The following is a 16,325-nucleotide window of genomic DNA, read 5'->3' as shown; positions in this document are numbered from 1 at the left end:
TTCAATGATTTGGAAGCTGTATTGCCTTTTAATGAAAATTCTCTCTACATTTTTATAAATCATCTCTAAATTCATAACTCTGTATGTAATTGGACCAGTATTGCTAGAACAGTCTCAAAAATGAAATCATCTATTAGATCTTGTTTCTCAATCATGATACATTTAGCATATTTTACCTCTCTGCTCTTCCCAATTGTGTGTGTGTGTGTGTGTGTGTGCGCGCGCGTGCGCTACACTTACTGCTTTTTAGACAGTTGCTTTAAGTCTGTTACATTCCCAATGAATATATAGGTATAAACATCTTGGATTTCTTTGCTCACTACCACTACTTAATCCCATGTCTTTCCCATTTTTGAGTTCTTTACTTCTTTCCCAATCAAATGGACACATGATTGGCTAATTTTTTTCGAGCGGTGGACTTGGAACCCTTTCCTGTCTATACGCAGCTTTATGTTCTTGCCATAACTCTGCTTCATTGAGAAGCATGTTTTTACCATTTCTCAGAAGGGCTTCCGCTTTGAACCACTAAACCATCACCTCACTCTTTCTCTCCATGCTTATTCCTGAAAAAGTGAGCCCTCTACTGGAGTAAAGATGCTTCCCGTCAGAGATGTGTGGCTCCCAGTCCCAAGGTCCAAAAGAAGAGAAAGGGAAAGATTCCTGGTTCCAATGGTCCCATTTTGTCAGCTGAGAGATCTAGTTATCCGTGTGTCTGCGTTGGAATCTGCAATATCTTGCCTCAGAGTTCCCTTTTTCTGTCTTACTAGGGGAGCCGCATTAGCTGAGGTCAGGGCGCTCTGGCCCTTGTCAGGATCCCGGTGCTGAGGCAGCCCCTTCCCCCCACCCCCACTCCTTGTTCTTTTGATTGTGCAAACTGGGTGCCAGCCGTGCGAACCCTGTACCTGGCAGCCAGGATTGCCCCCTAAGCGACGTGTCCCCATTTCCTTGGCGTCCCTCACTGCTAGCAGCTAGCTCAAGGAAGGGTGCGATCTGACTTCCACTGCCATCCTTCCTCCTTCCTGTGCAGGCGGGTCCTCCTTTTGCTCTAGTCGGCCTGAAACCTTCTTTCCTGCGCTGCGTCCGCTGAAGAAATGCCTCAGCGTTTCCAGCCGCTAGAGGGCGCTCTTCTCCTCTCTTTGGTCCCCTTCAGCACTTACAGTGGAAATTTAGCAGGTGGGAAGGGCTTGGGGGTTCTCCGTATCTAGGGGCGCCCGATCCAGCAGATTCAACTAACTGTGCGTTGAAAATATTCGGAAAAAAACAGAAAGTTTCATAAAACAACACTTGAATTTGCCATACACCGGCAACTACTTACATAGCATTCATGTTGTATTAGATATGGTGAGTAAGCTAGAGATTCTTTTAAGTACACAGGAGGACATAGCGAAAGAGAATGTGAGAATGAATGTACGTGTATATTCATGTATAACTGAAAAATTGTGCTCTACACTGGAATTTGATGCATGATTGTTAAATGTGTATAACTCAATAAAAAAAGTTTGTATATATGTATAAAAAAAGTACATTGGAGGGTTCACATAAGTTCCATGCAAGTCCTATGCCATTTTATAGAAAAGGCGTCAGCATCCATGGATGTTGTCATCTGTGTGGAGTTCTGGAACCAGTACCCCATGGTTACCAAGAAATGACTGGAAGTCCAGGCTCTATAACCAGCCTGGTATGTACCCACGTGGTCTGAATCTTGCCTGTACCTCAGTCTTCCGGTCACTCTCCTCCAGCCCTGCCAGACTGCCCTCTGATTCTTGAACAGGCCACACTCACTGCACTTCATGTCTGGCTCATAGAAATACCCATTACTTTCTGAGCATGGCTCTGCTTTAATAAAATGGGCTGCGTTTTCACTAGAGAAGGCAGTGTGGTGGTTCCTTTAAACCTGAAAATGGACTTAACTCATGAACCAGCCTTCCCACTCCCAGGCATGTGTTAGGAGAAAACTCTAGTTGTAAAAGTCACATGCACCTCAATGCTCACAGCAGCACTATTTATAATAGCCAAGACATGGCAGCAACCCAAATGTCCATCAACAGGTTACTGGATAAAGAAATAGTAGTATATTTAGACAAAGGAATAGTACTCAGCCATTAAAAAGAACAAAATAATGCCATTTGCAGCAATATGGATGGACGTAGAGATAGTCATTCTAAGTGAAGTAAGCCAGAAAAAGAGAAAAATGCCATATGATATCACTTATATGTGGAATCTAATAAAAGACACAAATGAACTTAACTACAGAAGAGAAACAGACCCACAGAGATAGAGAAACAAACTTACGGTTACCCTGGAGAGAAGGGGATGGGAAGGTATAAAGATGGGAATTCGAAAACTGCCCCTCTTTGGGAGTGAAGGAAATGTTAGCTATCTTGATTGTGGTGATGGTTTTCTGGGCGTAGACATCTATCAAATTCATCAAATAGTACATGTGAAATATGTGTAATTTACTATACAGGAATCATACCACAATAAAGGTGCCTGTAAAAAAAAAAAACAGGAAAAGATTGGCGGCATTTTGGTCTACGTTTTTATGTGTCTTCAGTGAGTGGGTCTTCAAGTGTCTGGTCTGCCATATTTTCTGAACCAGAAGTGCCCTCCTCCCCTTTTCTTTGATAAACTGTCAGTTGGTGGCATTTATTCCCATGACTTCAACTTCTTTCTGTCCACTGATTGACTGTCAAATCTTTTCCGGCATGGACATCTCATTTCAGTCCCAGAAATATACTTATAATTGACAAGTAGACATTCTCACTTGATTAACCCATAAAAATCTCAAGCTCTGTATGTCTGAATTTACACTCGCTCAGAACTAGGTTTACTTCTTCAAACAATGTCATCACTATCCCATCTGTTTTCTGTGACATACATCTGGGGGTTTTCCTTTACTTTTCCACTCCCTCACCCCCGTCAGTACTGCAATTCTTTTCCTTACTGTCACCCAACTAAGTCCCCGCCACTCGCTCCCCACTGCATTAATTCCCACCCATTGCTAGTCTCCCCAATGCTGTTCTTTAGAGTGAACAATCCACTTTTCTCACTTTTAATGACTAATCTGTGTCACTCTCCTCCTTAAAACCCCAAAGAATTCCCTGCTGCGTAAGTGAGAAAGTCCATGCTCCCCGATTTAACGTCACACATTCTCATCGCCTAGTTGCTGCTTTTTTTCAGCCTCAGCTTCCGTTAGTTCCTCACAGCCTGTAGCCTCACTGACCTTCCTTCCCTAAGTGCCAAGTGCTCTTAGACACGACCAGGCGTCTGCACGAGACAGGCAATCTGCCGAGAATCCCGTCCCCACCACGCACTTTCCTGGTCTAGAGATTTGCTGGAATCCTTCAGATGTCAGTGCAGAAAGCATTTCCTCTCTGACACCTTCCCTACCTTCCAGAACCCTGCCCCAGGCAGTGCAAGAGCCCCTCTGAACATACAGTACACATGATGCCAAGTGACTCTTACCACATTGTTTTGAAAACCTATTTAAATTTGTCTCTTCCACGACATACTGTGATCTCCTTGATGGATGGGGGGCTGTCTGGTATTTGTCTAGAGAGCTAATGTCTGGCACATACCCCGGGCCATGAGAAAAAGCCTGCTGACTCATCAAGAAAAATTGTCATCTTTGCGACGTAAGAAAGACTACATGATCTCTGATCTTACACCATCCAGCAAGGGTCCAAATAATTTCACATAGAACTACACAGGCAAAATATGTGTATTCTTTTCCTCTTTGTGAGCCCGAGATCATAGGCATCCTGGAACGGAGGTGTCACTCTAAGCTGTCTGTCCCCTAGGATGTCATGTCCAGGTTCAACATATTTTTTAGAAGTTGTAGGGATACGTGTACATCACCCCGTCTTAGAGCAAATGGCGCTTCAGCCTGACCAAGTTTAATGTTCATATAAAAATCAGAAATCTTCCAAACTCAAGCCTGAAGAAACATTTCCCATCTCTCCTTCCAGTCTGTCTGCCATCTGCATCCCACATCCCCACTGCTCATCTGCTTCAGGCCACCTTCTATCTAGAAACATTTTCGGTGGGGCACTTGGATGAGAACTAATTATAGCAGTCATGAAAATGGTCCCATGAATGTAGGCTCTAAACAACAAGGATGTTTTAACCAGAGGCCTCAGCTGTGGCCTGCAGGGTCTGTTCACGTGTTCTGCCTGGCTTCCCTGCAGATGTTCTGTAGAAAATCAAGCCGGCAGTTAAAAGTCATAGAAGGCCCATGAAATCCAGAAAAATGGAGTGAGATTCATCTCCTTGGGAATATTTTTGAAAACCATCCACTAATAAGAAGAAGCGATTTAAGAGGTTAGTTTCAGAGCAGATGATGTCCAAATTCAGCTGGGCCAGTTTTGTCATTGTTGCTCGCTAGTTGGCTTTCTGTTGCTTCTAAAACGCCTCTGTTTAGAGAAGTGGCCTGAGTCGGCCCTCAGAGCAGAAAGGTGAGCTGGGACTGGCGACAGCCAAGCTCCTCTACCAGGTAGTAACCCGCTGAGAAGGAAAGGATGGCCCAGGGCTTCCTCTGACTCTCTCCCTCAGTTATAAACTTTATGAAGGAAAAATGGAACAAAACATCTTAATTCAATATGGTATTGTCAAAGTATAAAAATAATTGTCTTTGGAGGGGATGGTATATTTCAAGGGGTAGAGTACGTGCTGGGTTCAATTCACAGTACCTCAATGTAAAAAAATAATAAAAAAAAGCCTTTAATTAAAAAGAAAAATAACAAAGAAGAAAAGAGATCTCAAACAACCCAAGTTTAAAAAGAAAAACTGTCTTTTAAAAATAGTAGTCAGCTCGGTCTTTTGCTAGATTAGGTGTTTGGGATTAACAGATTCACACTACTATGTATAAAATAAATAACCATCTCTCAGGTCCTTAATAACCTAGTTCAACCTGAATCCTTTCTCTTTTTTCCCCTAAACAACCTGTGGAAGCCTCTGAAATTCTCATCTTATAAAAGAATTCATTTAAAGGCGGTTTGAAAGTTACTGGTTAAAAAGTTATTTGTGGTTTCATGAATATAGGTCTAGTAAGAAAGACAGATAATAAACCAGTAAGCAAATAAATATATGACGTACTGCCAAGTACTAATAATTGTCACAAAGAAACATAAAGCATAATAGGAGAGAAAATGATTGAATAGGAAGTATGTGTGTGCTATTTTAAATAATGTGCTCAGATAAGTCCTCTCTGAGGGTAAAATAATTTGAACAAAGTCCTGATTGAAGCAAAAGGATAAGCCACGTAGGTAACAAACAAGAGAAGCCTCCCAGGCCGGGAGAAGTGTAAGTACGGGACTTGGAGTTACAAACACTGCTATCCTGGTGGGGACCATCTGGGCGGTGAAGATGAGCTGGAGCAGAACGGTGAGAACTGAGGCTGCAGAGACGGGTGAGGGACCGGATCACACAGGGCCTTGGTAGGGACTCCGGATATCCTTCTGAATACAATGGAAAATCACGAGAGTATTTTGCAAACCGGAACAACTTGATCCGATTCATTCTTTAATAAGACCGTTGTGGGTAATATATGGGGAATTAACAATGGAAGCAGGGCAAGGTAAGCTGATGGGAAGGCACTGGGAAGAGTGCTGCTGACCTGGAGAGAGACACCGAAGTTGGGCTGGGATGATGGGGGTGACAGGCTGAAAGGGGACACGATTTGACATTAACGGTCATGGGGCTTAATGCTCGAGTTGGACACAGACACAGAGTGGTTCAGGGTGATGGGTATGTGATATTTGGGGCTGAGTCACAAGTTTTCTGCAGGGAACTGACAGAAGAATAAAGTGGGGACGTTGACGTCGGTAAGAAAGGTTGGTGGGCGTTGAATTCCCCCTAAAGCCACGTCTCTGTTTCTCTGTAGATGAAGTCAGAGAGCAGGGATGGGTGTTCCTACTTCTGCAGAGAATTGCGTGTCCTCCTCATGGACAAATTCGAGAGGCCTACCTGCCCATCCAATTGCAACATCTTGAATCTGCTTCTTTCTATCCAGGAGGAGATTTCCAACTAAGATGCCTATCAAAAATTCCTGTGTCCAGTGTTAGAGCTGTGTGCCTTTGGGATGATCTCAGAGATACCTCCACAGAGGCTCGGTGTGCTCTCTCTCCCTCAGAGCACACAGTTCCCTTCGGTCCGGTGGATCTTAGCAGAAAAGATTTCACAAATAGCCCCTCTCAGGCCCTGGGAACTAACCTCCCGCTTGGCCGAGCTCTGAAAATGAGCCCGAGTTCCGGGCAAAGGGCCTTCTCCAGGGCGCCATCTGGCAGATTACATGAGGACAGTGTACAAAAGTGTGGGAGGGTTGATGGTATAAATGGATTTAAATTTTTGTTCTGAATCTGATTCTGTCCTTCCGTTTAGTTAAGGAAGTGTTCTTAGGCCAGACATAATTCTCCTTTTTTCTTTCTATTTGATCATGTAAAAGGTTTAGATAGGGTATTTGTTTTAGGGTAAGAATCTTTAAAAAAAAAAAAACTTTCAAATAGCCTCTTGTTAGGCATTTGGACAAGTAAATTCTCCCAGCAGTGTTGAACCCCCTTGTTCCTCCATGGCGGTCTCCAAAGGTATACATGTTCCAAATCTGACCCAAAACCAGTGAGCCTTTTCTGTTTTTTAAGCACTTCACCATGGACAAAAGATGTCACTAAAGAAGGTGAGAAAAGAGCCGGTCTCCATCATCCAGAGTCCCTCCCAAAGAGCCCACAGAAGTAAAGAGGAGATGAACGAGAGAAACGGTTTATTTATTCACACGCAGGAGCCAACCAGAAAAGTAACTACCATGTTAAATTGTGAAAGTTAAAGGCTTTGTTATCAACCTAACTTAATAAGGCAAAGGGAGAAGAGACAATTGGCTTCCATGATAGGTTTTCTTCTGCATCTATTGAATCTCAGATATCTTCAGCTTAAATTGCTATTGTATTAACCGTGGGTTCCATCTGACTTTCCATTCCTCGAAATTTGTTCCTCTTTTTCAAAATTCACTCATGTATTCTGAGCCCCTGGATTTTCCACGTGAATTTTAGATTGATTGTCAATTCCTGCAAAACACCACCTGGGATTTGGGTAGGCCTTCTTTGAATCCTTAGATCTATTCGTGAACTATTGTCATCTTAGTAGAATGAAGCCTTCTGCTCCATGAATATGGGATTATTTTCTGTGAATGTAGGGCTTAATTTCTCTCAACAGAATCTCTCATCTATTGTAGTCTTCAGTGTCCAAGTCTGGGACTTCTTCCTCACCTCTTTTGGATGCTGATTCAGAAGAGACACGACCTCCTGGAGAACCTCTGCTACCACAGAGCTGACATGGAACTGAGTCCTGAGAAGGCTTTAAATTCTTTTAAAAATAGGATTAATGTACTTTAATTACTCCATTGATGCATAATGAATGGGTTACATTAACTTAGGATTTTAATCCTTTTAGAATTAGTAGAGCAATACAGACACATTACAAAAAATTGAAATATTACCTAAAAGAGAAGAGATTTGTAAATCCCACCCACAGAGGTGACTGTCATGAATGATTTGGTGCTTATCTCTCAGTCTCTGTGTCTCTCAGTCTCTCTCTCTATCTCTGTCTCTCACACACTCACAATCAGATTCATTTCCATCTATGTTAATTTCACACATATGTGGTAATGCAGATGGGACCCTGGGTGCAGACAGTGGGTCTGCATACTTCCACCCTGAGGCCTCCCTTGACATTGGGTTGTGACCAGGCACCCACTTTTCCAACTGCACAACATTCATTCATCTACGTGAACCAGAATGAATGGGCAACATCCCCTCTCCATTTACCTTAGTGTTGCTTTAATTCCGACTGTTTCGACCAGTGATCTGATGAACACCCCTGAAAAGACATCTTTGAAGAGGTGTGCAAGGACTTTAGTGGGATGAACTCTAAGGATCCTGGGGAATGTATGCACCTATTGCCCTTTGATGAGTGCTGCACCCTGTTCCCCCGGAGAGGAGTGTCCATCCACCCTTCCCTCCACGGTATCTGCTGGAGCCTCTGACTGCTCACATTGTCACCAGGGCTGGTTGTTACCTGACTAAACACCTGCCAGTGTGATGGTGAAAAGTGTTGTTTCAATAGTGTATCCATCCATCTGTGTCCTCACCTGAGAGGTCAAGCATCTCTAACACACACTGGCCACCTGAACTGCCTCTCACTGAAACTGCCCATGTCTGTTCTCTTTCTGTTTATAACACTGGGTTTTGAGAGGTTTTTGGGCTACAGGGATGTGAAAACTTTCTCCAACCTTGGGTTATGAGGAACACTTTTTCCAGGTTGTGATTTGTCTTTCCAGCTGTTTTTCTGGGCTTTTCTTGTTTTTTGATTTGTTTGGTTTTGTTTTTGCCACAGGAAGAGCTAAGAATTTCCTTTCTGTCTTCTGGCTGTGGTGTCACCGGGGGAACAGCAGTGTCTACCCTGAGATTATGCACAGAGTTTCTAAAAGGGCTTCATTTTGTACATCACATCTTTAATCCCCCTGGATTTCCCTTTCAAATAATAAAAATGCTATTTCAAGCGAAAACAAACAAGCAAAAATTCACCAGCTGCAGCTTAAAACAAGTGGGCAAGCACAAAAAGCCACCTTTCATAAAGTTTCATTGACAGGGAACACCCAGGAGAAGTAAAGACACCCAGAGAGAAAGAGGACTTGGGGTTGTCAGGGGCTGGGGGAGGGAGAAAGGGGAGTGCGTGCTCTGGATCCAGGGTTTTACTTTGAGGAAAGAAATAGTGTGAAACTAGATGGTAGTGATGGTCGCACATCATGTGAATGCACCTAATGCTCCTGAATTGCACAACTTAAAAGGGGAAAAGGTCTATATTTTATTACAAGAAACTTCAAAAAGAAAAAAATAAAATGTGAAACAAACAAAGGAAAGTAAAGAAAAACCAAACAAAAACATATCCAGCGGAAGGGACGTCAACTTTGGGAGGGGGAGGGGGAGGGGACAGATGGTGGGATTTTGGAGAACATTTTGGAGAAGGTGTGGGTGGGTGCAGAGGGGTCTCTGCCCCAGGGGGTGGTGATGCCTGAACTGGTTCTCCATTGCCCAGAGGTCCAGCTGCAGATGTAGTTTCAGGAGGAGCTGCAAGAGCAGCAGGAGGGATCTCGGGGCCTCCTGCTGGATCCAGATCGTCCTTTTTTTGGTCTCTGACATCTTCCCCTGCCCCTGCCTGCTCTGTAACTGGTGGATGTGGAGAGAGTTTTAAGTCTTGTGGAAGAGCTCCTGCCGTGAAAAAGGAAAAATTTACCCACCTGCCTCCCTTTCCATGTGCCTCTTCAAGGACAGAAACCTTCCCAGAGCTTTCCAGACAGCTCCCACCCAGAAAGTGCCCACAGGATGTGTTATGAGACTGAATTATTCCAGACAGGTGGTCTGAGGCCATTTTTTGCTCTGGTCTCAACAGTAGCCTCTGGGGACACCTCCTTGTGTGGCCCAGCCCTCGCCCCTCCCTTACCTACACACAGGCACCAGCCCTGCCTTTCTGACACTCGGGCTCTGCTTCTGGGGCTCCTGGTCCTCCACCTGACTTGCAGCGAGGTGGACACGGTGCTCCAGGTCAGAGCCGGGTGTGCTGAGCTGCCCGTTAGCCCCGGGCAGAACCCTGGGGAGAGCCCTGTGTGATATCTGGGTTGGAGGCGTGCCCCACTGATTTCTGGGCAATGGTGGTGGGGAACCCTCCATATCGAGACCCACCTGGAGCCTGCGCTGGCCCTCAGAATAGTGGCACAGCAGCTCTTCCCTTGGGGAGGGGGCGTTGGTGTTCTTACTCAACAGCTCCTGTTCAATATGTGGTATCTGGCTCTGCAATGACAGTGACCAGCAGCTGACCCGGCCTGGGAGTCTCAGAGCCCTGCCCGGCCAGGAACACTCCTGCTTCTGTCCACTCGACCCTCTGCTGCCAGATCAGACCGGGACCTTTTTCAGCTCAGTCACCCGGGAGTGAAAACACATACCCAGAATGCATGGGCTCCACCTCGGGCAGCAGGACCCTTCCCCAGCTCTCCACATCCCAGCCAGCCAGCTTTGACCTGGGCTGTGTATGTGACCAGCCTCCCAGGCCTCTGACCTGCTCTTGCTTGAGGCAGAAACCCATCCCCAACATGACTGCTCCACCTCCACCAGCCAGGACGTGACCGTGGGGCTACCTGGGTGGGATCTGAGTGGTGGCCCGGCCTGGGCGGGCCTGCCCTGGGCCTCCCTGTGTTACCTTTGGGTCTCTCTGGCCAAAAGGCCAGAGGCACCTGGGGTGAGACCTGACCCAGTGTCGGCTCCATTGGTACAGCCCCTCGCTGCGGGCTTTCCGGGGTCTGTGGCCTCGAGATATTGAGATGCAGCAGAACATGCCTTTGTCTCCAACCAAGTGAGCTGAGTAGGGGCTTCTCTACAGAGTGGTTGCCTGGTGACCTCGGTTCCAAGTTGTTGTGCTCTATTGCCAGGGAAGTAAGGTCACTTCCTTGGGTCCCCTTACCCAAGCCTCCTCCCTAAACAAAGCTCCCCAAGGGACTTTCTGGGCTGCCAATGGCTCACTTCCCACCCCATGCCATGTCCTCACACAGCAACACCAACTGAGAATTCCCCCATAGCCCTGGGGAGGCCTGGATGCAGCCAAGGCCACAGCTCTGAGGACGCAGCTGGTTTCAGACCTGGCTCCCCCCACTCAGCAGTGCTGTCACCCTGGACAAGCCACGTGCCTCTCAGGGTCTCCCCAATCCCCCATCGGCATAGTGGGGATCATTCTGGCCCCTCCTTCCTAGAGAAGCCATCCTGTCTCTAGACCTAGAAACACCTACTGCCTCTGTCATCCCCACGGGCTGGCATCACAGGGAGCTCGTGCACAGACTCAGCAAAGGAAGGACCCCACAGAGGGCTGGCAGAGCGCAGAGCAAATGCCACACAGGCCGGGGTCTGCCCTGAGGTCTGGAGAAAGTCACTTTCCTTGCTGCTTGCTTCCCAGCTCCCAGACGTGTGACTAAATTTAAATACAACTCTGATATTGTCCGCTCTGGCATACAACCTCCTAGGTCATTCTGTCATGTTGACATACCGGCCCAGTGTCCCATCTAGGCCTCTGTGGTGGCTGCCCCTCAGTGGCTTCCTGTTTTTTGCCTTTGGTCACACGCCCTTGTGTGATCCCCACACTCTTCCCTGGTGGGTGGATGGACATTGCTACCAGGTTCTGAGATGTAGACTGACTTGTGAAAATGTGCGTGAGTTCCACTCCTTCCCAGCTCCAGTGTTTATTTTCTCTGTCTGTCTCTCAGTGCCTCTCTCTCTGTCTTGTCTCTCTCTGTTTCTCTGTCTCCCCCTGCTTCTCTGTGTTTCAGTCTTTCTGTCTCTTTTCCTGGATGTATGTGTGTACATATTTATGTGTCTATGTGTATTTATGTGTATATTTGTGTATTTATGTGTGTGTATTGTTAGGGCTCAGAGAAAGTCACTTCTGAAAATGCCTTGATGACATATTGATTATTTTGAATTCATTTTACTGAAGAAAAATCATCTTTGAAAGTTGTGCAAGAACTTTGGTTGGATCAGCCCTTAGGACCAGCACTTCTGGGGAAGGGATGCACCTGTGGCACTTTGATGTGTCCTGTACCCTGTTCTCCCAGAGAGGAGCGTCCATTTGCTCTTCCTTCCAGGCAACCTGCTGGGTCCTCTGCCTCCTCACATTGTCACCAGAGCTGGTTGTCACCAGGCTAAAGGCCTGCCAGTCTGATGGTGGCCAATGCTGTCTCCACAGTGTGTCCATCTGTCTGTGTCCTCACCTGAGACACACTGGCCACCAGCACTGCCTCTCATTGGAACTGACTGTGTGTTTTGTTTCTTTTCAGAACACTGGGTTTCAGGAGGTTTTTGGGCCACAGGGATGTGAAGCCTTTCTCTGACCTTGAGTCATGAGGAACGCTTTTTCCAGGTTGTGGTTTGTCTTTCCAGCTGTCTTTCTTGGCCTTTGTTTTCTGGTTTTGTTTGGACTTATTTTGCCACAGGAAGAGCTAAGCATCTCCCTTCTGGCTCTGGTTTCACACTTAGAACAGCACTGCCTACCCCGAGATTATGCACATAGTTACTAAAAGGGCTTCATTTAATACGTCTCATCTTTAATCCACCTGGATTTTCTGCTCAAAATACAAAAATGCTAATTCACATAAAAACAAAAAAATTCACCCATCCCTGCTTAAGATATATGGGCATGCAAAAAAACAAAAACAAAAGCAGAAAAGCCACCATTTATATGATTTCATTGATAGGGAACCTCCAGGATAGGTAAAGACACAGAAAGAGACAGGGGATTAGGGCTTGTCACAGGCTGGGGGAGGGAGGACGTGGGGTGTGCTTTGGATACAAGCTTTTACTTTGAGGAAGGCAATAGTCTGAAACCAGTGGTGTTGGTCTCACAGCATTGTGAATGCACCTAATGCACCTTAATTGCACAATTTAAAATGGGAAAAGGCTAAACTTTACTCATATACTTAAAATATAAAAATCGAATAAACTATATTAGAAAAGAACAACTCTGACTCCATATTAGATCTGTTCTTTGGCTTTAATCCTGTGCCCTCTTTTCTGGGCTTAGTCTTGCTAACTCTGCACCTTTTGTAAGACAATGTTGCCTTTACCTAAAATATATAGGAAAGCCTATTTTCAAGGCTCTGATCTTTAAGGATCTTAAAGCTTTTGCACTGATATAAAGACAACAAATTGCAGAATAGAAAATAAATTTTGTTTTGTTAGAGGTTTTACAGAGGCACTATGACCTGATCCATATAGACAGCTGCAGACCAAGATAAAGGCAGACTAATGTCCTGGAGAACAATCTTCCCGAATTGAGACTTCAGGCTCATTTTTTAATAAAAATGGCAAGAGCTGGGGTTAGTTGTTTCAAACTTCTAGGTGTAGGATTTTTTTGTTCTTGGAATCCTCTGCAGCTCCCACGTGGGTCAGTTTATGGTGTCCCTATAAAACCTGGAACAGAGAGTTCTGCTTCAGGGAAACTGTGCTACTTACATATCTATAGGGAGGCAATCGCTCAAATTCGGTTTCCCAGCTCCTTTTTGCAAGGAAGGGCAGTTTGCACTGAAAAACCGAGTTGGAGCGAGTGCCTCCACAAAGACATGTATGTAGCATGTTTTTGAAAGGACAGAATATCTTGGTTTACAACAAGCTAGGTGAAGGACAGCTTCCAAACACATTCAACACTCAAAAGTGAGCATGGGGAAAGGTGTTCTTTCATCCAGCATAAAAGGCAGAGGGACATATATAAACACTTACTCTGATTTCTCAGCAAGTTTCCTAAAGCCGGTTTCCAATTAAAAGCGGTTTGCAGTGGAAAACGGTGTTGGAGCGAGTGACAAACGATAGATATGTCAGAGGCGTAGATACCTTAGGTCAGAGAATCTGGGTTCCCAACAAGCTAGGTGAACGACGGCTTCCACACACACAGATCTCAGAAGTGAGCATGTGGAGAGGTGTACTTTCATCCATCAAAAATGGCAGAGTGACATGTAGAAACACATTCTCTGATTTCTCAGAATGTGTACTAACGCCTGTTTCAAAGTAAAAGCGGTTTGCTGTGGATAACCACGTTGGAGTGATTGCCTCTTCTTAGATATGTAAGTAGCGTTTGTAGTTCACGCAGTTTTCACTGTAACACATAGTTGGAGCTAGTACCACCCTATATATGTATGTAGTGTATTTTCCCACTGAAAGAAACTGTGTGTTCCCAACAAGCTAGGTGATTGACGTCTTTTACACACACTTAACTCTCAGAATTCAACATATGGAGAGACTGTCATTCATCTAGCATAAAGGGAATGGGTTGTTGTAGAAAAACTTACTCTGGTTTTTCAGTATGTTTCCTAGTGCTGGTTTGAAGTTCATGCATTTTTCACTGTAAAACCGAGTTGGAGCTAGTACCTCCCCTTATAAATGTAATTAGGGTAGTTTCCCACTCGAAAGAAACTGTGTCCCCAACAAGCTAGGTGATTGACGGCTTTCACACACATTTAACTCTCAGAATCGAGCACTTGGAAAGACTTCGTTTATCTAGCATAAAGGGAATGGGTTACAGTAGAAACAATTACTCTGATTTCACAGTACGTTCTTAGTGCCGATTTTAAACTCATGCATTTTTCACTGTAAAACCTAGTTGGAGCTAGTACCTACCCATATATATGTATGTACTGTAGTTTACCACTCAAAAGAAGCTGTGTGTTCCCAACAAGCTAGGTGATTGGGGCTTTCACACATACTTAAATCTCAGAATTGAGCATGTGGAGAGACGTTCGTTCATCTAGCATAAAGGGAAATAGTTGCAGTAGACAGAATTACTCTGATTTCTCATATGTTTCCTAGTGCTGGTTTGAAGTTCATGCAGATTTCACTGTAAAAACGAGTTGGAGCCAGATCCTCCACATATATATATGTATGTAGTGTAGATTCCCACAGAAAAGAAACTGTGTTTTCCTAACAAGCTAGGTGATTGATGGCTTTCACACACACTTAACACTCAGAGTTGAGCATGTGGAGAGACGTTAGTTCGTCTAGCAAAAAGTGAATGGTATGCTGTAGAAACATTTTCTCAGGATTCTAACCATGTTTCTCAAAGCCGATTTCAAGTAAAAGCGGTTTGCTGTGAAATACCGAGTTGGTGCTAGTACGTTCCCATATATATGAAAGCAGCGTAGTTTACCTTGGACTGAAACTCTGAGTTTCCAACAAGTTGTTGAAGTACGGCTTCCACATTCATACAGTTCTGTTAATTGAGCATGTGTAGATCCGTTACTTCATCCAGTATAAAAGGCAGAGGGACTTCCAGACACACATTCTCTGATATCTCAGCATGTTTCCTAAATCCATTTTCAATGTAAAAGCCGTTTGCTGTGGAAAACCGCGTTGGAGCGCGTGCCTCCCCTTAGATATATAAGTAGCGTAGTTCCCCTATACCAGAAACACTGGGTTTCAAACAAGTTACTTGAAGAACGGCCCTAACACATTCATATGTCAGAAGTGAGCATGTGGAGAGGCGTTCTTTCATCCAGCATTGAAGGTTAAGTGACATACAGAAACTCTTACTCTGATTTCTGAGCATGCATTTCAAACCCGGTTTCAATTAAAGGGGTTTGCTGTGGAAAACCGAGTTGGTGCTAATACGTTCCCATATATATGAAAGCAGCGTAGTTTCCCTAGTCCAGAAAATCTGAGTTCCCAACAAGCTAGGTGAAGAACGGCTTCCAAACACATACAGATCTAAAAATAGAGCATGTGGAGAGGTGTTTTTCAATCCAGCATTGAAGGTTAAGTGACATACAGAAACACATTCTCTGATTTCTCAGCAAGTTTCCTTAGGCCAGTTTCAAACTAAAACAAGTTTGCCGAGGAAAACAGAGTTGGAGCGAGTGCCTTCCCTTAGATATGTAAGCAACGTAGTTCCCATAGACCGGAACTATGGGTTTCCAACAAGTTAGGTGAAGAACGGCTCTAACACACATTCAGATGTCAGAAGCGAGCATGCGCAGAGGCGTTCTTTCATCCAGCATTGGAGGTAATGCGATATACAGAATCACTTACTCTGATTTCTCAGCTTGTTTCTCAAAGCCGATTTCAAGTAAAAGCTGTTTGGTGTGGAAAACCGAGTTGGTGCTAAAACGTTCCCATATATATGAAAGCAGTGTAGTTTCCCTAGTCCAGAAAATCTGAGTTCCCAACAAGGTAGGTGAAGGACGGCTTCCACACATACACAGATCTGAAATTAGAGCATGTGGAGGGGCTTTCTTTCATCCAGCATAAAAGGAAGAGTGACATGTAGAAACATATTCTCTGATTTCTCAGCATGTTTACTAACGCCGGTTTCAAAGTTAAAGCGGTGTGCTCTGGAAAACCAAGTTGGAGTGATTTCCTCCGCGTAGATATGTAAGTAGTGTTTGAAGTTCATGCATTTTTCACTGTAAAACCTAGTTGGAGCTTGTACCTTCCCATATATATGTATCTAGTGAAGTTTCCCACTGAAAAGAAACTGTGTGTTCCCAACAAGCTAGGTGATTGACGGCTTTCACACACATTTAACTCTCAGAATTGAGCATGTGGAGAGACTTTCGTTCATCTATCATAAAGGGAATGGGTTGCAGTAGAAACACTTACTCTGATTTCAAAGTATGTTCCTAGAGCCGGTTTGAAATTCATTCACTTTTCACTGTAAAAGCGAGTTGGAGATAGTACCTCCCCATTTATATGTATGCATTGTAGTTTACAACTCAAAAGAAACTGTGTGTTCCCAACAAGGTAGGTGATTGA

The sequence above is a fragment of the Camelus bactrianus genome, unplaced genomic scaffold, assembly GCF_048773025.1.
Source record: "Camelus bactrianus isolate YW-2024 breed Bactrian camel unplaced genomic scaffold, ASM4877302v1 HiC_scaffold_30, whole genome shotgun sequence".
NCBI lineage: Eukaryota > Metazoa > Chordata > Mammalia > Artiodactyla > Camelidae > Camelus > Camelus bactrianus.
This window is presented reverse-complemented; position numbering follows the sequence as displayed.